This window comes from Suncus etruscus, chromosome 2, assembly GCF_024139225.1.
Source record: "Suncus etruscus isolate mSunEtr1 chromosome 2, mSunEtr1.pri.cur, whole genome shotgun sequence".
In the NCBI taxonomy this organism is placed as follows: domain Eukaryota; kingdom Metazoa; phylum Chordata; class Mammalia; order Eulipotyphla; family Soricidae; genus Suncus; species Suncus etruscus.
Window position 1 is genome coordinate 86438777 of NC_064849.1, and position 21678 is coordinate 86460454.

Below are 21678 nucleotides of genomic sequence, written 5' to 3' on the forward strand. Positions count from 1 at the left end.
CCTCTCTCATCCTCCCTTTCTTTCTTCTTTCCTCCCTTCCCTTTCTCCCTCCCTCCATTCTTTCTTTTTGCTCCCTCCCTTTTTCCTTACCACCTTCCTTCCCTGCCTCCCTCCCTCCTCCACCCTTTCTTTCTTCCCTTCTTTTTCCTTCTCCCGTTCCTTTCTCCCTCCTTCCCACCTTCCTTACTCCCTTTCCCCTCCTTCCTTCCCTCCCTCTATCCACCCTTTGTTCCCTCCTTCCTTCATTCTTTTTCCTTCCTTTCTTCCCACCTTTTCTCCTTTCTTGCTAACTTCCTTCCCTTCTTCACACCATCCCTCCCTCACTCTTTACCTACTTCCTTCCTTCTTCCCATGTTACCCTCCTTCCCACTATCCCCCTCCCTCCCTTTATCCCTTCCTCCCTCCTTTCTTCCCTCTCTCCCTTCCTCTTTCCTTTCTTCCCTCCATTCCCTCCTTCCTTCCCTCCCTCCCTTCCTCTTTCCTTTCTTCCCTCCATTCCTTCCTTACTTCCCTCCCTCTCTCCTTCCTTCATTCCTTTCTTCCTCCTTCCTTCATTCCTTTCTTCCTCCTCCCTCCCTTTCTACATCCCTTCTTCCTTACTCCATCTCCCTCCTTTCCCTCCCTTCCTTCCTCATTCCTTTCTTTTCTCCATTCCTTTATTCCCTCTCCTTCCTTCTTTCATTCCTCTCTCCCTCCTCTCTTTTCTTTCTTCCTCCCTTCTTCTTTTCTTACTCCCTCTCTCCTCCCTTCCATCCCTCCCTACTTCCTTCTCTCCCTCCTTCCTCCACCTTTCCTTCCTTCTCTTCCTCCATTACTCCCTTTTTCTCCCTCCTTTTTTCTCTCCCCTTCTTCCATTCCTCCCTCCACCCTTTCTTTCTTCCCTCCTTCCTTCATCCTTTTCCTTCCTTCCTTCCTTCCCATATTCCCTCCCTCCTTCCTTCCTTCCTTGCCACCTTCCCTCCTTCCTTTCTACCTTCCTTCTCTCCTTCACACCATCCATCCCTCCCTTCTTACCTCCTTCCATCTTTCCTTCCCTCCTTTCCTTCCATCTCCTTCCTTCCCTCCCTCCATTCCTTCCTTCCCTCCCTTCATTCCTGCCTTCCTCCCTCCTTCCCTCTCTCCCTACTTCCTTCTCTCCCTCCCTCCCTCCATCCTTCCTTCTTCCCTTCCTTTCCTCTCTCCTCCTTTCTTCCTTAATCCTTTTTCTCTCCCTCCCTTTTTATCTCCCTCCTTCCAGCCTTCCCACCCTCCTTCCCCCTTTCTTTCTCCCTCCTTTCCCTTTCTGTCCCTCTTTCCTTCATACTTTCCTCCCTTTTTCCCTTCCTCCCTTTTTCCCTTCCTCCCTCTCTCCCTCCTACCCTTCTACCCTTCCTCCCTTCCTCCCTCCCTCCCTCCCTCCCTCCCTCCCTCCCTCCCTCCCTCCCTCCCTCCCTCCCTTCCTTCCTTCCTTCCTTCCTTCCTTCCTTCCTTCCTTCCTTCCTTCCTTCCTTTCTTCCTTCCTTCCTTCCTTCCTTCCTTCCTTCCTTCCTTCCTTCCTTGACATCAAAATTGAACTGTGTGGTGTCATAGGGAAAGTCTGGTTCTGTTGATAGCCTTTTCTAGCTAAACCACATTTCTAAAACAAGTGACTTTTAAATAAGTAATAATATTATATATATCCATTATATTCATAGATGTCAAACATACTAGAAATGTAATTTTTATAGAATATCTAGAATACATTAGACTAATTTAATAAGTTATAGTAAGTTAGACTCAATTCATAAAAGTAGTCAAGAGTAAACCATTAGTTTCTGTTAGAGTCAGAGAAGCCAAAGGGTTGCCTGCCCATCACCCCAAAACCCAGAGAGACAGAGACTGCCAATCGGTGATACCATTACCATCAGGATTTTATTAATACCTGGGCACTCCAGGGGTTCATTCTCCTGAAGATGTAGGCTGATCAGCGAACCCTAGTACCAATTATTTGCAATCTTTATAGGATTTCTGAAACACTGCACACATCATTCAATAAATCATCAGGCAGCAACTTTGAAACTAATTCCTGCAAACTGTAACTAGCATGCTCCCTTATTCAACCTGCATTCCATGTACATCAGGAAAAAAAACTATTTTTATGTTTGTCTCATGGTATACCTAGGAGAATGCCTAGTCAATAAATGCCAAATGTAAGACATTCTTAGCTGCTTAGTTTCTTCGCTTTGCTCAGGTTTCGAGATCTGGGTTGCCCTGGTATGTCCTGTCTATTGTTCAGGCATTGGGGCTCGAGTTAAACTTTAAACAAATCTTGTGAGCGGAAGCATGATTAATATATTTTAAATTCATCATTCATATTTCCTCTTCAACATTACAGTATCCAAAAGTTGACAAAATATTTATTAAATGTTTTCTTGCAGGCAGATAATGTACTTTTTGAAAATTAAAAACAGTAACAACTTGAGAGGTTACTTTACCCTGAAATAGCTCTCATTCAGGAAGATCACATCCCTTTGAGATACAAACCCTATGCTCTTAGAGAAGAGAAACTGAAGCAGATAATATTAGTTTTGTTGTTTTGGGGGGACCACATAACACCTTGTGATGTTCAGGAATCTTTCCTGGCAGTCCTCTGAGGACTATATGAAATGCTGAGGTAACCCAGTAAGCAGTAAGCAAAGCAAGTGCCCAACCCATTACTAGCACATATGCCCCTAGTATTAGCTTTTGGGAAATAATAAAGCTAAAGACAAAATTGGCAAGGGCCGGAACAATAGAACAACATGTAGGACTTTTTGCCTTGAATTTGCCTTGAATGTGACTGACCTGGGTTGATCATTAACATCCCATATGGTCTCCTAACCCTACCAGGAGTAATTTCTGAGCATGGAGTCAGGAGTAAACCCTGAGCACTGTTGATTGTTGTAAAACAAACAAAACAAAACAAAGACCTCTCCAGCCCTGAAGTAGCCTGCATGAAGACTAGAGTCCTTTAGATGCAAATATGGAGCTGCTTGGAGGAGAAACTGAGGCACCACACTGTGGCAAATATCCCAAGCATAAAGGGTGGACTTCAGAGAAGCAAAAGCTGCAGAAAAATCATTAGATTATTAAAAGACCATTATGAAAAGGCCATTAAATTATTAAAAGACCAAGTTTTATGCAGAGAACTTCAGGATAAAAACCATTTGGAGAATTTGTATGGAACCTCCTTCCCCAAATGCCTTCAAGTCAGAGTCCTCCCTGGAGCTTGAGCTCCCTTTCTGGGTCTCTCTGAGTCTTTGCTTGCAGCTTTTTCCCACTTTGGAGAAGCCTGTGCTCTCTGGAACGTGCTCTCACTCCTCTCTCACATCTTTTAAAGCAAGATTTTTTCAATCAACACTATGTTGCTTCACTATTTTGCCTCCGTCTGAAATTCTTTTCTGTGAAGGAAAAGTTGATCAGATCTCAACTTTCTTGCAAAGAACAGTTTCCTCACTCTGGCCTGTCTCCTGAGTAATGGGGGCAGGGGATTGACCTGGATCATCTGCGCCTGAAGGATACCAGCACAACATGACAGCTCTCTCAAGGGGCTGGCGGATGTGCATGTCTGTATGTGCATGTCTGTAGCTCTCTGTAGGTGCTTAGAGCCGTCTTTACTCAGATGAACCAAGACGGGCATTTTTCCCATGCAACCCGAGACAAAAAAACATTCTTGATTTCTTTTTTTTTTTTTTAACATTCTTGATTTCTGCCTCTTTTGCTTTCTAGCAACAGTGTGAAAATAAAGAAAATTTTTTTTTTTTTTTGCTCTTGGGCCAAACCCAACAGTGCTCAGAGCTTACTCCTGGCTCTGCACTCAGAAATTACTGTGGTGCTCATGGGAACCATATAGTTGCTGAGGATATAAGTGGCTCAGCTTTGAAGCTGGCAGGTAGATATGGAAGGCTCCTTTCATGGCAGAGTTCTTGGAATGTAACAAGAGAAGTTCTTGGGACATAATAAAGTCAAGAGATGGGATTGAAGAAGTTACTCTTGTTCCAAGCCCGAAGGCTACAAGTACCTTTCTTGTGGATACTGAAGCTGGGGGGGGGGGGCAGGGGGACGACACAGGAGGAGCTCCAATAGAATGAAGGTTAGGAAAGGAAAATCAGAAACCAACAGATCCCAGCTCTTCCCTCTGGCAATTATAATAGAGTTCTTACCTTATAGAAGGTTCCTATTGGGGTGGTTTGGGAGAAACCCTAAATAAACCAACATGGAACAAGGGAAATGCATGCAGTGCTGCCCATCTATGAACATGGTACCTGCATACAAACATCACCAATATATTAATTCTTAAGATGTGGACTTTATACTTTCTTACTTTCATGTTGTTGCATGTACTCAGGCTCTTTCTAGCTGGGAAAGACCCTTGCTGGCTCTTGTGAGGGTATCACTCTTTGCCTTTCTTATCCTTTCTCAATACATTCCATTAAAACCCATTTTGAACTTTACTGCTCGTCTCCTTCTGAAATTCTTTCCTGTGAGGGAAGGAGACAGACCTAAAATATGTGGGTAAGATCGAGGATTGACTTTGTTTTCCTGAAAAGAGCTAGTCCTTGTTTCAGCCTGAGTCCAAGGTTGCTCCCCAAGAAATCATGTGTGAGGGTTCATCTCCCAGGCTGGGAAGATCAAGTGGACTTTAGATGGCTCCTTAAGGTCCATGCCATGCGGGGGTCCACTGGAAATTTTATCTGTCCTAGATCTCCCCAGTCTTTCCTGTAGAAAGAAAGCAAATGGCAGATATGCTTCTCTTGGCTACTGCCTCTCCACCCCACTTTCTATAAAGCACTTAGGGGCCTCCACTAGCACCAGGTGCCTGCAAGGCATACATCCCCACCTTCTGTGGCTCTGGTCCCATATTTTTTCTTGATTCTGTTATGTTAGGTACAATGAAATCATCTGACTAAATTGTAGCACTTTACAATGACAAACATAATGCTATGAATATATTGCCTTGTGATGTGTTTTAGACATTCACAATGGTAAAAAGTTATAAATATACCTGTTGGAATGTAGGACATGTAAGTCAATTGCATAAATATATACAAGAATTGCCTTCTTTTTAAAAACAATCAATAAGTATCTTATCTTGTGGAACTTGAAAAACTAAACAATTACATAATCACTTTCAAAAAATTTTTGTTTGTTTTTGGTTCACACCCAGCTGTGCTCAGATTTGTCTCCTGAGAGGTTCATAGGACCATATGAAATGCTGGGGTTCAAACTAGGGTTGGACACATGCAAGGTAAACACTTTCCCCCATTAAACTATTGTGCTAGCCCCTCAAAAAGAATTTTAAAATAAAGTAAAAATTAATGAGGTTTTTCACTGACTCTGACAAAATAAACCTAAAATAAAACAAAAATTTTCAAGAAAAAGTTGAAATTTGGGGAAAGGCAAAGGAGCTGAATTTTTTGGTCACATCATCTTAGACAGTCCGGAGTTCTTACCCCAATATTTTCCTAGTTAGCAGGAAGGTCCTACTGTTTTATTTTGTTCGCTCCTTTCACTCCTTTTCTGGGCATCTTATTCAGCACTCCAAATTTTCCTAGTCAAAGCCACTTAGATCTTTTTAGAGCTTTTCCTTGAGGTGAATTTATTTTCTATCTTTCTGCAGAAGATCCTTCTCTTCACTCTGAAAAGCACATTATGTCTACCCATCATTCATGACCTCCATCCTGTGAGACCTAACTAGAGGGAACTTTGCATATTTTTGCAAGGTATTTTAAAATATGCTTCTACTTCGATATACTATATGTATGTATAAAATACATACCTATGACTAGTTTAGGGATTTCATTTTGCCTTTTTAAAAAAATGTCACACTATAATATCTTTTACTCTATCAAATAGTGGACATACTTATTAATGTAATTATCACATACTATAGCAAATCTGATTACAGCATTATTATATAGTGTATATTATACCTGTACATAGATGTATTGCCATATATATGCAAGTCAGTTATATTATCATAACCATATTGCAACCATATTCAGAGGCCCAAATGTTCATGTTTTAGCAATGTTTTAAGTTTGCTTAACCATTTAAGCCCCAAAGTTCTGGAAGTTAGTGGATTGAAGTTTAAATCTTCTGTGTTCTGCTATTTTCTGGGTTTCCTCTACTGTGAAAACTCCTCTCACTTTCTGTTTGGGAATCATTTTGGGGAATATTAGAGAATGCTGTGAGATGGGGTGCTTCTATTACTCTTGTAACCTCCCAGGTATAAGTATACTTCTGCCCTGGAACAATGATTGTCAGTGCCCTGTAGATAATTTCCATCTGTTATTCCAGTTGCCCTGGTGACACACAGTAGGGTCTTCTCTGTGGAGAACCCTGGGATCTGTATGGAAAACCCTTCTAAGGCTGAAAGAGAAAAATAATAGTTTAGGTTTTCACTGGGACATATGTGTGCTAATCTCTAATCTGTGCTCTTCTGGAGTTTATTTTTAGTTATTATTGTATTTTTATTTTCCTTTTTAACTGTTATATCCTTTTATTTTCTAACTCAGCAGTAGTATATAATTTGGAAAACACAAAATACTAGGGTATACTTTATCATGCTCTCATTTCTTGTCCTTTACTGTGTATTCAAATCATTACGCTCTTGATATAGTATTTATTTTAACATAATATGCATGAATAAAGGCTGATGTTTTACACATTAAGATCTATCTTTGTTCCCAAATTAAATAAATATGTGTACATATTTTTTATTCTTAGCTTTCATTATAATATATGCTATAGTAACTGATAATGGCAACATTCTCTATTATAGCATTGTTTTTTAAAAAGTATATCTCAAATTTTCCTCCAAGGCTTGAAAGTAATGGATAGTATAAGATATTAAACCCAGGAGCAATATTTTGGAAAAAATTGCTTTGATAATTTTTTGAAACTCCAAAGGACAACAATAAACATGGAGAACATGTTTAAAATTTGAAATTTAAAGAATAAGTGTTAGTGATACAATGCTATATGATTTATATTTGTAGAGAACAAAGACAAGTTCTCTTTAACAAATAACTTGCTCTATTCTAAAGTAAAATGTTATGGATAAATTCATCCAATCAATAGCTAATGCTTTTATTTACATGCAGCTAAGGAGCTATTATTTTATTCATAAGGCAAAACAATTAGAGCAAAGCTATGAGAGTTCAAGGGGTAAATAATATTTATTGCTGCTGTAAATAACCATGTTTTATACTAACAGGTAGACTTTGTTAATAGAATTGAATGAGGCTAATAAAAGAACAAATTATAGCCCTAACACACCTTTGTTTAAAGTTAACATTTAACAGAAGCTGCTAAGATGAAATGCAATCAAGGAAATATTGTCTACTTTTCTAAATTTAGACATAATAATTCTTTAAGAATTGCTTAATACCTTATGTATTTCATTTAATTCTGTCCATCAAGTACTACCCTTAAGCAGAATTCTGTAAAACTTCTTTAAAGAATGGAAGACATAAACATAAAAATTTAAGTCATAAAAACTTGCTTTCTTAGTTTAATCATCTTCTTGAAGTTAGTAACTTCTAATTTCAGGTTGCTTCAGTTTGAGCATGGTGAGTCCTCACTTGCATTTTATTCCAATTTTGTTCTTATAATTGGAGGTGGTTGGCACCATTTCTCAAAGTCATAATGGCTTACTTCTGGCTCTGTATTTAGTACATGGGTCATTCCTGGTGACATTTAGAGGACATTATGTGGTGCTGGGGATGAAACCAGGATTGGATGCATGCAAGACTGATCTTTTCTCTGGTTCCCATAATACATCATTGTTTTTTTACTTTACATATATATTTTTTTGGCCAAACCCAATGGTGCTCAGAGGTTAGTCCTAGCTCCAGGCTCAAAAATCACTCCTAGAAGGCTTGAGGCAATATATGGGTTCTAGAAATTAAACCTGGATGGCCATATGCAAGGTCTTATGCTGTGATATTGTTTTGTCCCTATTTTGTAAAAACAAAAATGAAGCATTATCAGTGTTTGTTCCAATTTGTTTTAAATGTAACATTTCCTATTTATTTCTTATTCACAACCTTTACAACTTTGACCAAGTTGTGAGAACCTATTTGATACTAGGATTCTTCGGGGCCAATTCACATCCTCCTCCTAGGGTCAAGTAGACCATCAAGATAATGGTGCAACCTACCTGTTTTATATAATGAAATACTCTTAGAGGAGAAAGATGAAAAGGAGAGATGGGTAAAGAGGATGGGATACTTAGAAAATATGATCTTTGCACACATAAAGAGGTTTTAAAGTATCCTTCCCTTCTCCTACCATGTCACCCTTCTTCCTTTCCTCCTCATCTATTCCCCTCCCCTCTCCTTGCCTTCCCTTTTCTTGACATCTTTTGACTGATAGGAATGTAGTATATTTTGTTTTGTTCAGAGACAACTTTTAACTGTGTATATCTCTACTTATATCTTAAGATATCAAAGTTATTTTTTAAGGTTTATCTATTTGCTTGAATATAATTTTCTAGGAGAAATTTTATCATAGATTTATGTTTCTATTTTTGGAAATTGATATTTTCTTATAGACACTTTAGTTTAAAGAGAAGAACATAGATTTTTTTAAATAAATGAGCAACTGGGTATTCTTTAGCAAAGGATTCATATATTTATTAAGCATTTGTTATTTATTTATTCACTGTTGATATAAATATTATGATTGCTGTTTTATGCCAATGAAATATTTATTTTATTATTTAACAAAAATTGATGAAACATTTATGTGTCAGCCACTGTCTTGGGTTTTGTAGATTTAACAATGATTCATTTTTTTCTATCTTCTGTTTCCAAGGAAAAGAGAGAGTATATTATGACAGGGCATATATCTGTCTACAGAGCTAAGATATGTTGTCACTTGAACAATATTTGGAAGAAGACTGAAAAATAGTTCATTTGTTGATATGCACTCACAAAGAGAGTGTGTGATAAAATACTCTTGCTTTTCTTTATTATACAAATAAGAACAAAAGGAAAGATATCCAACTTTAGAAACACCTTCTGGCCCTGGAATGTTCTCTGCCAATTCCAGCACCTGACTTTTCTTTTCTTTTCTTTTCCTTTTCCTTTTTGTTTTTTTGTTTTTTTTTGGGGGGGGGCCACACCCTGTGACGCTCAGGGGTTACTCCTGGCTATGTGCTCAGAAATTGCTCCTGGCTCAGGGGACCATATGGGATGCTGGGGATTGAACCCAAGTCTGTCCTGGGTCAACTGAGTGCAAGGCAAATGCTCTACTACTGTACTATCATTCTGGCCCCCGACTTTTCTTTCTTTCTTTTTAAATTTTTATTGTGACCAAAGTGCATTACAAATCTTTCACTGCATCATTTATGGTACATAGTGACAATGAATGAGGGGCATTCCCACCACCAGTGCTGTCCTCCCTCTGCCCCTGTTCCCAGTATGCATCCCATATCTCCCTCCTCTACCCCCCAGATTGCTAGTGCAACTGGTCTCCACTTTACAGTTTGTTGTAGATTGAGCATCTATTCCACCATCATTGGAGATAAAAAGGATAAGAAAAAAGGGAGAAAAAAAATTTGGTGACAACTACCAAAAAAAAAAAAAAGAAGAGAGAGAAAAAGAAAAGAAAAGAAAAATGGAAGAAAAAAGAAAAATATGGACCCAGCAAATAAAAATAAAAATAAATCTCTAAATAATAACCACAAGAGTGAAAAAGAAAGAGAAAAGTGGAAGAAAAAAAGAGAAGGGAAATAAAGTCAAAAGCTAACAAATCAAAACAAAACAAGAAAAAGTATGGGTGCTGGAGTGGTAGGGTTTGGCATCCCCCCCCCCTTTTTTTTTTTGCATAGGCACAGTAAGCATTGGGGAAGAAAGGGAATTCCCGTGGCTTAAGAGATTCAGGGTTTCTCTATCCTTGAAGCATACCATCATGGGATCAACCCCTGGCTCCATATATACTCATTACTCCATCCCAAAGGCTTTTTTGTGATGCCAGGAAAGTTTCCTCTCGGTTGTATGTGAGAAAATCAAGCCACTATAGCTTGCGATCTTGATATTTGCGTGGGTTATAGGTCAGAGTCTAGGATAGAGTCTCTAGGTTCTAGAGGCTCCTATTCGTCGTTGTTGTGTTCAGTCTTCTGTAACACTTGCTCCCTGTTTTCGTTCAGTCCCTAAGCTGAAGCCTAGGATATTATGGATCCAAAGGTTCTGCTCAGTCTCTGTTGTCCAAGTTGGATCTCTGCAATAAGACATCTTGTTGTTGTTGTTTTTTATGTGTCCTGGGCTATAGCCTAGGGTAGGTTTTCTTTATTAGTCCCAAGGTAGGCTCTGTTCAGTCACAGTTGTCAAAGTCAGTTTTCTGTTGTTGGTGCTCTTATATTTCACAGTTCAAAGGACGATATCTCTTCTCATTTCCATTTAGTGTTAGGTGATGTGATAGGACAGCCTGGTCTTAGGTCAAGTTTTTCTTTCCTCGTTGTCATATCAAAACTGGCACAAGTTGGTGCCAGAGTAGTGTTATAAATCTCCCAATGAAGCTTAGTTCCTGGTAGTGTTGCCTGGAGTTGTATCGTTTCTATGACGGGGATCTGGGGTTTCGGGTTGGACTAACACTGTCCAATCTCCTGGGGACTGGTTGTATCCACATGACACATGTTCAGGATGGGAGGCACCCTTCTGCTATAAGAAGTGAGTTCTAATCACTAGAAGATAAGATCTTGTTTCTGTGCTATGGTTTCCCCTTTTTTTACTGTGCCCATACAAAAATGTATGGTGTCATACTGTGTTGCTGGTGCTCTTCTGGGTAAGGATGACAGGCTGCACACACAGTCTCTGTTGTCTGTTTTTTTTCTGAGCTTTTATCCCAATCAAGGCTTTTTGTACCAAGCAGCACCAAAAATGGTAAGGATATAGAAAAAAATGTATATATTAAAATAGAGCAAATAAATAAAACTGAGTTAAAAAGAAAAGGTATTCGAATAAAACAAGTGGTGGAGGAGGCTACTTGTATATTTCGGAATACACATCTTAAGATGTATTGTTATACAGGTATTGAGCTTCCATAGGCAATATGAGACTCCCAATTAAGTCTTTTGATATATTCTTGTGGGGAGTAAAAGCCAAGGTACTTTTTGATTCACAGGCCTTGGAATTGAGTTTGAGAGATGCTTTGCTGCATTACAAGACCATATAGTGTCTTTGAGCTGGGAGTTTTGCTGAGGCCGATTCCGTATCATGCAACAGTCCACGATTTGGTGGGGGTGAGAGGGGCCATCAAGCATGAGTCAGCAGGCGTGCTGGTTGTATATCTTTGCTGAGGCATGAGAACAGGGACCCAGAGGGTGTCTTTTACTGAGGAGCTGGAAGGTGGTCTGTTGGGGCAGGAGGTGAATCTTGGTGCCTACCGAGTTAGGAACTGAGGGTAAAGAGGGTTAAATTAGGGGAAGATAACGGATTAGATTGGGAGATGAGGGGATAGAAGAGACACAGGGGTAGGGGAAAGGCAATACATGACAGGGGCTATATACTATATATATATACACACATATATATGTATATATATACATATATATACATATATATATACATACATACACACACACACACACACACACACATATATATATATATATATGAATTGTTTGTGATTTCGGCTTTGAGTCAGTATGGAAAGTCACGTCCATAAAGACTGACTTTAAAGATCTATTTGAGTGTTATCCTCCAAATCTTTGGTATTCTGTTTCCTTTCCTAGGAACCGTCTAGAATAAAGGACATTTTTAGATAATGCTTAAAAAGTATATTTGCACCCGTGCAGTTATGAAAATGAGTATTAGTAAGAAAAGACACCACAAAAAAAAAAGAAAGAAAAGACACCACTGCAGGGTTCCAGTATGAATATGGGAGGAGTTTCCCTCCTCCCCCTCCCCCCAGAGCCTAGTTGCCAGACGTGGCCCTGAAGACCAGCCTGGCGTGGAGGGCTCTCGGTCTCCAGGACTAACTGGTCAGTCCTGGAGGCCTTTGGCCAGCTATCTGTCCAGATTCCCAGCCATGCCAGTAGGAGAGGAGCAGTGATCCTGGCATGTGGGATCTTCTGGGTCCAGCTGGAGCCTTTCTCTCCAGTTTAAAAAAGCATGGGATTGGAGTTTCCCTCCTCCCCCCTCCCCCCAGAGCCCAGTTGCCAGACGTGGCCCTGAAGACCAGTTTGGCATGGGGGATCTTGGTCTCCTGGACTAAGTGGTCAGCCCAGGAGGCCATTGGCCAGCTGTCTTCCCAGATTCCCAGCCATACCCATAGGAGAGGAGCAGGAATCCTGGCATGTGGGATTGTCTGAGTCCAGCTGCGGACTTTTCTTTTCTTTTTTTTTGGGGGGTGGGGGTTTCGGGCCACACCCGTTTGATGCACAAGGGTTACTTCTGGCTAAGTGTTCAGAAATTGCCCATGGCTTGGGGGAACCATATGGGACACCGGGGGGATCAAACTTCAGTCGCAGTCCTTCCTTGGCTAGAGCTTGCAAGGCAGACACCTTACCGCTAGTGCCACCTCACCGGCCTCAGACTTTTCATTTTTAACCTCTGTGTCTCAGCAGTGATTTTTGATCATCCGAGGCTCTCTTTGCCCTTTCAGCTAGTTTTTATCTCACAACTAGCACAGTTGTTATTGCCTGGTTGTGTTCAGGACTTTCTTCCAGTTCTGTGCTCAGCAATTACTCCTGGCATGTCAGGTGACCATTGTAGTGTTTAAGATTAAAGCTGTATTGGAAACTTCCAAGGCAAGCACCTTACACACTGTACAATCCTCTAGCCCTTTTTATTATAAAGTCACTTGTTTATGTCTGTCCCACAACTATAATGATAGAAAGGGCTGGAATCTTGGCAATTTGGTGAATGAGTCTATCCCAACTGAGTGATTGGCAGCACAAATTTCCATGTCACAAATGCTGATGGTCTTAATTCATCAAAGCATCAATGAACGGAAAGATTGACTGGGATTTATATTTTCAGGAGCCAGGTGCTCACACAAGTGAGATGGCAAAAAGAAAGCTAAGATTTCCCTTCAACTTTCCTCAATGTTCCCCATTTCAAGTTCTTTCTATGCCAAAATACCTGTCATAGACTTTGAAATAATGGAGTGAGTTTTGCTGGAAGGATCACTGAACTGAGTATCATTTCTGTTCCTAGCTAAATTCTTTTCTAAGAACATAATAAAATTCTTGCCTCCTCTAATACTCCATAAAAATGTAGGAATCTTCCAAAAATATTTGATTTTATGGAGATACTTTTAATTGCAAGACAAAATTTTGTAGAAAATGTAAATCTCATGTAATTGAATTTATTGCACATTAAATGCATAGCATATGCCAAATGGTGGCAGGAAATCAAGAAACTTATAATTGTTATTTCTTGGTGAACTAAGGATGAGAAAATTATGCTATTCAAGATAATTGAGAATTAAATATAAAAATTAGTATAAAAATTGGATATGTAGATTAAGAAGTCCAAGGATAAAAGAATCACTGTAGATTAGAGTTGATAAAGCAGACTTCACTTAATAGTAAATCTTGACTCCTCTTTAAGTGGAAGGGGGAAGTCTTACAAGATGTTAAAATTCTGTCCTGGAATTGTCAGAATCACCTAATGTGATTTGGGATCAAGGTCTTCTTTGAAATAGAGAAATTTCTGGCACTAGACACTTATTCCGATAAGGGTCCTGGGACTCTGTCTCTTGTGTTTTACCTGACAAGTCAGTCTAGTTAAATTTACGGAACTCTTAATTTCCTCACTTGCCCACTTAATAAAGCCTTTTCTAGTCTTGCTTGTGTCAAGAAAGTTCCGATCTCCACTTTGAATATAATAGGCAATAAATAGGCAGAAATTCCACTTTGTGCTCAGATGGTAAAGAGGCTGCAGCATTGTGGAAAGCATGCAGGGACTCTTTGATTTCCTTAGGCTCAGAGACTCATTCTGGCTGTCGCTCCCCAACTGGCAGGTGTTTATTTCTGGTGGAGAAGTCATGCCAATGCTGGAAGAGAAGTCATTTTGGTATTGCCTGGAATCAGTTTAGGTCCTTTGCTCTGCTTCCAGAGTTTGAATCCAACCAGCATAGTTTCCTTTCTTATGCTACACTATTTTTTATCTGGCATTTTTTTTTGCCTCTTGTCCACCTCCTCTCAGTTTGATTTTGGGATCTCAGTTCTATGTCTCTCTAGCATAGAGACATCAAGATCTGGGGTCTATCCCAGGAAAGCAAACATGCTAGTCTATCTGCCTATATGTATTCTTAGATGGTGAAGCCATAAATATGATAGAGATGCTAAGCATGGCCTTGACAAATAAGAATGTGACAGGAGCATGTTGGAAATCTATCTGCTTGAGCAGGCATGTCCACTTAGCATAGATAGATGAACACACATTTTGCTTATACTTTGATTTTTTGTTTGTTTTTAGGGCCACACCTGGTAACACTCAGCGGTTACTCCTGGCTATGTGCTCAGAAATTGCCCCTGGCTTTGGGGGACCAGATGAGACACTGGAGATTGAACTGAGGTCCATCCTAGGTCAGCTGCATGCAAGGCAAATGCCCTACTGCTGTGCTATCACTGGCCCCAACATATTTTTCTTATTCTTTGTTGTTGTTGTTGTTTTTGGGTCACACCTGGCAGTGCTCAGGGGTTACTCCTGGCTCTATGCTCAGAAATTGCTCCTGTCAGGCACAGAGAACCATATGGGATGCCAGGATTTGAACCACCGTTCCTCCTGAATTGGCTGCATGCAAGGCAAATGCCCTACCACTGTGCTAGCTCTCCAGCCCTGCTCATACTTAGAATAAAATCCCAATGATTGTAAGATAGTCATATAAAAAATCTATGATTTTAAAGGATTTTAATGTTCTTGAATTTGTTAGCATAGAATATTTTCTGATGCCTTTATCTTTGAGTCTTTAGAAAGGATCCCTTGTTAATTCCCTATTCCATTGTCTATCAGTTCGACATGAAATAGATTGATCTCATTATAATCAAATACAAATTTGAAACTCTGCATGAACAATGATAAGTTGTAAGAAAATATACTGCTCATTTCCCATCTCTTCAAGATGAAATTAAATTAATAAATTATACACTACTGATTGAAGCGAAAGCACCAAAATGTCATGTATGTGTGTATCTGATCATGTGTATATATATTTTTCATCAGGTTATTAAATGACCAAAGTGACAGCTTAATGTTTATGTTTGAAAAATAGAGGAATAAAATAAAATATCGCACTAACTCAAAAAGAGTAAAAGAACTTAACTTTCTTGATTCTTAGTGACAAACATGTTCTAACAGAAAAACTTCTTAAATGATTAATTACTTAATTAACTTGATTGTTTCCAAGTTGATTATTTTGAGCTCATTAACAGATTTTTTACATTTGCTCCAGTGATTCATTTGGATGAACCATTTGGCTATTATTTGGACAATATAATGGGCAAAATATATGACTGGAAAACATTTAATCTATTAATCACGAGGCTTAGTTTCACATTAAATTCCAGTCTATTTCCATGTGCATTTCTTCATAAATCTCTTTGTGACTTCCTTATTGGCAGCTCTTTCTTTTGTGAGTCATCTGAGTGCTGTTTTATAAAGTTAGATGTGGTTCTATCTATATCATGACTGATCATATTTGTAAAGAAAACACATCTGTCAAATTGTTGATTTAAAAGAACAATATGGGTGTTTTGCTGAATTCTATTCAGAATTCCAAATTTAGCGAAGCCAATTTGTAGCTAGGCAAAATCTAAGTTGAATTCACTTTGTTATTTCTGAATTCCTTTTTTGGCATACAGAGGCTCATTGGATAAAAGAACACTTGTATTCTTGTACTGCACAAGGATAGAAGCTTCTATTTCTTTTGCCAAAACAATAGGTATAGACATTCTTTGACTTAGCTCATTGCCACATTTCAAAAGTTAATCACACATTTTTTTTTTTTTTTTGGTTTTTGGGCCACACCCGTTTGACGCTCAGGGGTTACTCCTGGCTATGTGCTCAGAAATCGCCCCTGGCTTGGGTGGACCATATGGGACGCCGGGGGATCGAACCGAGGTCCTTCCTTGGCTAGCGCTTGCAAGGCAGACACCTTACCTCCAGCGCCACCTACCCGGCCCCTTAATCACACATTTTAAGAGAAATGCTTTTCAAAAAAGATTTTGAAGAAAAATAATTTTTTAAAATTTGATTTCCATAACACTCTTCTGCTGGTGATACAGATAATTATTGGTATTGAATAGATTATGCTTCTATTAAAATGCTTTCAATCAGAGAGTAAAATGACTTTATATTCGTAGAGGGAAAGTGGTTGATATGAATCTGACTTTGAGCAAATGTTTTTTGTTTGTTTTTTTTTGGCCACACCCATTGACACTCAGGGGTTTCTCCTGGCTATGAGCTCAGAAATCGCTCCTGGCTTGGGGAACCACATGGGACTCCAGGGGTTCGAACCGCGGTCTGTCCTAAGCTAGTGCTTGCAAGGCGGACGCCTTACCTCTAGTGCTACTGCTCTGGCCCCTGACTTTGAGCAACTATTTTTATTGCTATTCTCCAGTCAGAGTCTATAATGACTAATCTTATATGAAAGATAACTAACATTTTCTCTCTTGATTATTTGAAAAATATTTTATTATTTAACATTGCATTATAACATTATATAAATTTTAATTTACATCATGACAAATGAAGTCCTAAGTATCATAAGTAGATCACACAACAAAAATGATTAAAACCATCCCCTTATATTCATAATTGTCATAATCATTGGACTTTTTGCATCAAATAGTCTTAGCCTAGAGTTAACATTTTAGGAACTCTTATTGGTATTTCTAGTCCCAAATTGGATTTTAATAATAATCCTTTAGAACCTTGATGCAATAAATTAGAAGTTTCTACTGTTCTTTCTTTTAGACAAAGGAACACCTTCCTCTCTTGTTCTTATTACCATAGTTGTAATCATTTAGTTCGAATTATGAGTCTTAAACACTCATTCAAATAAGTTCTGCTACAAAAAGATGGTTTGACCAGTATTCAACATATCCTTAGAGGTGTAGAGCTCTTTTCTTTTTCTAGATATTTTTTGGGGGGCACACTCTGTGAAGCTCAGGGGTTACTCCTGGATATGCGCTCAGCAATCACTCTTGGCTCGGGGGACCATATGGGATGCTGGGGGATTAAACCAAGGTCCATCCTAGATCGGCTGTGTGCAAGGCAAATGCCCTACCACTGTGCTATCACACTGGCCCCAGAAGCGTAGAGCTTTTAACTTTGATAGTTTTTATAAGAACTCTTAATATAACATATTAGTTTGTTGAAGAACTAAGTGCTCTAGTAATCAGACATCATCCTTTAACATTTTCTAGAACATTATTGAATAGCAATGGTTTAGTGATTCCCGACTGTGAGTGTTGCCTCTGCGTGTTTTTCCACTGTCCTGTCTCCGAAACCTCTTGGGAGTGGGCCGAAAAGGGCCCAGAAATATACCTCACTCAGAGGCTCATCCAAGGGCCGGAGCACCAAAGAACTGTGTCAGACCATGAAAATCAGCTATCCACAGTATTGTGCAGAAAGGAAGTTCCCTGTTTGTGATGTCAGGCTGGGAAAATCTACGCCTGCCCAGTGATTCCCGACTGTGAGTGTTGCCTGTGCATATTTTCCCACTGTCCTGTCTCTGAAACCTCTTGGGAGTGGGCCGAAAAGGGCCCAGAAAATAGCTCTCACAGGGGCTCCAAGAGCATGGCCACTCCACTTCGCTTCGGGCTGTACACTCTTTTTAACCAATGAACCCCACCACAACATGCAGAAAAATTACACTACAAGTGTGACAATGGGGAAACCTTGCAGGCAAACAGCATGCACAGAGAATGAAGACGATAGCTTGGATGACCTAAAAAATCCCAACCATCTGATTAACCTCTCGGATAATGAATTTAGAATAGCAATATGGAAGATGTTTGTAGAACTCAAAGAAAGTATAGCTCGATCTGAGCAGAACATAAAGACAGAAATCAGAAAACTCCAAACTGAAATAACAGATCTGAAAAACACAATAGCTGAACTGAAAAACTCAGTGGATGGCCTCGCCAGCAGAGTAACAGCAGTTGAGGACAGAATCGGCATGCTGGAATATGAAATGCAGAAAAACTCAACACAGCAGAAGAAATTGGAAAAGAACCTTATGACAAACGATCAGGCAATGGAAAAAGTACTCAAGGAATGTGAAAAGATTAAAATAGAAGTCTTTGATAAACTCAACAGAAACAATATAAGAATCATTGGAGTTGCAGAGGCCCAGGTAGGAGATCTCCAGGAAGAATCAACTCTCAAAGACATTATCAAAGAGATACTCCCAGAGTTAAAGACTACATGCAATCAAACCCTGCATGCCCGAAGAGTACCAGCTAAAAGAGACCCAAAGAAAAACACCCCAAGACACATCCTCGTTAGAATGACAAATCCCACAGATAGAGATAGAATACTGAAAGCGGCAAGATCAAAAAGGGAAATTACATTCAAAGGAGCATCCCTAAGAATCACAGCAGACATGTCATAAGAAACTCTTAAGGCCAGAAGAAAGTGGTGGGACATTGTGACAAGACTGAATAAAATGGATGCCTCACCGAGAATACTGCATCCAGCCCGACTCATGTTCAGGTTTGATGGAAGGATGCATAGCTTCATGGATAAACAACAGCTCAGAAACTTCACAGATGAAAAACAAGCCTTAAAGGAAAAACTGAAAGGTCTACTTTAAGACAAGAGAGACTAACAAACACAGCGAACTTATCTACAAAGATGACATTATATCCTATGACAATCATCTCCCTTGATGTCAATGGACAAAATTCACCAATTAAAAGACACAGAGTGGCAAAATGGGTCAAAAAGATGAATCCAACCTTCTGCTGCCTACAAGAAACACACCTGATCAATCAGAACAAACAGACTCAAAATCAAAGGCTGGAGGAAAATCATCCATACCTGAAAAACTTAATGACGAAGCTCATAAAATTAGAAAATGACCAACAAAGGAACTAAAAATAGGGAGACAGAAGGAAATAACAAAACTGAAAGCAGAAATGAATGAAGCGGAAAACCAAAAAACAATCTGAAAGATCAACGAATGCAGAAGTTGGTTCTTTGAAAAAATAAACAAGATTGATAGACCATTGGCAAAACTCACAAAGAAAGAGAGAGAAACCTGAGAACCCATATTAGAAATGAGAAGGGGAGATCACGACAGATACTGCAGAGATCCAAAAGGTAATCAGAGACTACTTTGAGAAACTTTATGCTACTAAACATGAGAACCTAGAAGAAATGAATAAATTCCTGGACACTTATAACCTTCCACAGTTAAGAAAGGAGGATATAGCATATCTAAAAACCCCCATCACTATTGAGGAAATTGAAACTGTAATCAAACATCTGCCAAAAAGAAAAGTCCAGGCCCAGATGGATTTACTAATTAATTCTTTCATCAGGGAGATGCAAATCAAAACAATGATGAGATATCATCACACACCACAGATTGGCACACATCACGAAGAATGAGAACAATCGGTGCTGGCTGGGATGTGGAGAGAAAGGAACTCTTATCCACTGCTGGTGGGAATGCCATCTAGTCCAACCTCTATGGAAAGCGATATGGATATTCCTCCAAAAACTGGAAATTGAGCTCCCATTCGACCCAGCTATTCCACTCCTAGGGATATATCCTAGGAACACAAGAATACAATACAAAAACCCCTTCCTCACACCTATATTTATTGCAGCACTATTCACAATAGTTAGGTTCTGGAAACAACCAAGATGCCCTTCAACAGACGAATGGCTAAAGAAACTGTGGTAGATATACACAGTGGAATATTATGCAGCTGTCAGGAGAGATGAAGTCATGAAATTTTTCTATGCATGGATGTATATGGAATCTATCATGCTGAGTGAAATAAGACAGAGGGAGAGAGAGAGACACACAGAATAGTCTCACTCATCTATGGGTTTTAAGAAAAATAAAAATTATCTTTGCAACAATCCTCAGAGACAATGAGAGGAGGGATACATCTTCCAGCTCACTTCATGAAGCTTGCCACAAAGAGTGGTGAGTGCAATTATAGAAATAACTACACTGAGAACTACCATAATCATGTGAATGAATGAGGGAACTGGAAAGCCTGTCTAGAGTACAGGTGTGGGTGTGGTGGGATGGAGGGAGATTTGGGACATTGGTGGTGGGAATGTTTCACTGGTGAAGGGGGGTGTTTTTACATGACTGAAACCTAATCACAATCATATTTGTAATCAAGATGTTTAAATAAAGAACAAAATGCAAAAAAAGTATAGCAATGGTTTTTGCCTTATGACCATCTTAGTTTGCTTTCAACATTGTCTGTCAGGGTAAGTTTAGGTTTACTGGAGGAATATTAATTTCACTCTCAGTTGTTGGTGTGCAGAGAGTTTTTTCCTTGCCTCTGACTCACTATTGGTACTTGGTGGTGGTCAAAGACTCAAGCTAAATAGACAAACCACCATGCTGTGACCATTGCAAGTAAAAATGTGGAAGGTATTGGAAAATAACCAACCTTTGACCTTGGTTTTTCAAAAAGACTAACAAACACAGGTGGGTGATGGTAGGAATAAAGATCTGAGAGGAGATGACACAGGGAGAGTAGAAGAAAGTCGTGACTATGTGCTGGTGTTGGAGGCAGTAATTTTTAGATACATACTATAAAATTTAATACTGTAACAGCCATGTTACCTTCCTTACACACCATATACTCACATAGGCATGGTAGACAATCTCTATGCATGTGTGTTGTTCATAATAGTCACACTGTACCTGCTCAACTTAAAGTGGTCCCAGGCATGTTTATAAATACATGAATTTTGGTCACATGTACATAGTTGTCTCCAGATACCCTAGACATGATAGCTAACATGGATATGTGCTTTTCTGACCACTTTAGACTATGCACAATAATGATTTATCCTGAATATGGTTGGTTTTGCTTTAAAACCTTCCAGATATACTTAAGAAGAGTGTACTGGGTTTATCCCTATGCTTGTTTTTCTAAACACTGATTCCCATGAAGAAAATTACATTCATGGATTTGTGTTTTTTGTTTTTAAATAGAGTCTGAGAAGACTAAAAATAAAAAGTTTAATAATTACTTAATCTTCCTCCAAGAATAAGAAATTCCATATATACAGCTTCAATCCTTAAGGTCCTTTTTAGTAAGACTACTCAGTTTTTTGCATTATTATTAATTAGTTAAGCAAACTTTTCAAAATTACAGACTTGAGGTGGTCAGTACTTCATGTCTTCTACCATGCAGCCTTATAGGTTAAATAGTTTCTAATGGAGGCTGCCAGATTTTGATATTTGTCCATCTGGCAGTGATGGATTCAAGACCAAGGAGACTCATTAAAATAGGATCTCGGTCCTCAATCAACTGTCAGTTCTCCAGCATGCATGGCAAAACCCCAAATGTCTCCTAGGCTCTGCTGGGTTTCTGATGGATTGTCTTGCCCCAAAGTGGAGCCAAGGAACATGGTTTTCACATGGCACTGGAAGCCATCGATCATTCCAAATGAATGCTGTATACAGTAATCAACAATTTTGGGCAAGAATCATTCCCAGGAAAGCTATGGGCAACTGTGA